Source organism: Echinops telfairi, unplaced genomic scaffold, assembly GCF_000313985.2.
Source record: "Echinops telfairi isolate 266 unplaced genomic scaffold, ASM31398v2 ScPeMD7_7417;HRSCAF=8455, whole genome shotgun sequence".
NCBI lineage: Eukaryota > Metazoa > Chordata > Mammalia > Afrosoricida > Tenrecidae > Echinops > Echinops telfairi.
The window spans coordinates 8,457,658-8,458,776 of record NW_022111317.1 but is presented as its reverse complement, the minus strand read 5'-3'; positions in this window follow the sequence as shown (position 1 = coordinate 8,458,776).

The following is a 1,119-nucleotide window of genomic DNA, read 5'->3' as shown; positions in this document are numbered from 1 at the left end:
GAGAGTGGTGATACAGGGTGGGTGGAGTGAAGGAGGGGTAGAAAGGGAGATCGGATTACAAGGATCTGCATAGAACCCCCTCCTTGGGGAATGGAGAACAGAAAAAGCGGGTAAAGGGACACATTGGACAATGTAAGACATGACAAAATAATAATAATTTATAAATTATCAAGGGTTCAGGAGGGAGGGAGGAAAGAAGAGGGGAAATGAGGAGCTGATCACAAGGGCTCAACTTGAAAACAAATGTTTTGAGAATGATGAGGGCAAAAATTGTACAATTGTGCTTGACAAATTGGATGGATTGTGATAAGAGTTGTATGAGCCCCCAATAAAATGATTTAAAACAAAAACAACAACAAAAAGAAAATGATGATTGCAGCCTATGTTCAAATGTGTTTACACATTGGAAGAATGTATGAATTGTGATAAGACATGTAAGAGCCCGCAATAAAAGTATTTGAAGAAAAACAACTAGTTAGTAGAAGTCATTTAAGAAATGGAACATTATAAGTATTCTGGATTAATACTTATTAATAGTAGAGGTGAAAATCTAGGGGCAACATGGGTGTGATAATGAATCTTTAGATACAATGCCAGATGTAAAATCCACGAAAGAAGAAAAAAATGATAAATTCAGCTTCATTAAAATTAAAATTTTCTGCTCAACAAGGATGGTTAAGAGACTGAAAAGACAAATCGCTTACTTGCAAAATACATATCTGATAAAGACGTATGTAAAACATAAAGAATCATTAAAACTCAAAATAAGCAAGCCAACAACCTGAATTTGAGTATAATTAGGGAACAGTTCGACACAGACACCTCACCAAGGAAATGTGAAGATGACGAGTACATGATAATCTTGTCGTTGCTGTTGTTGGGTGATGTCGAATTCGACCTGACTCATAGAGAGCCCATGTACAACAGAACGAAGCACTATCCTATCCTTGGACATCTTTACAATTGCTCTGATGCTTAAGCCCTTCATTACAGGCACTGTGTTACTCCATCTTGTTGAGGGTCTTCCTCTGTTTTGCTGTCACTCTACTTTACTAAGAATGAATTCCTTATCCAATGCTGCTCCTGAAAACATATCCAAAGTACATGAGAAAAGTTTCA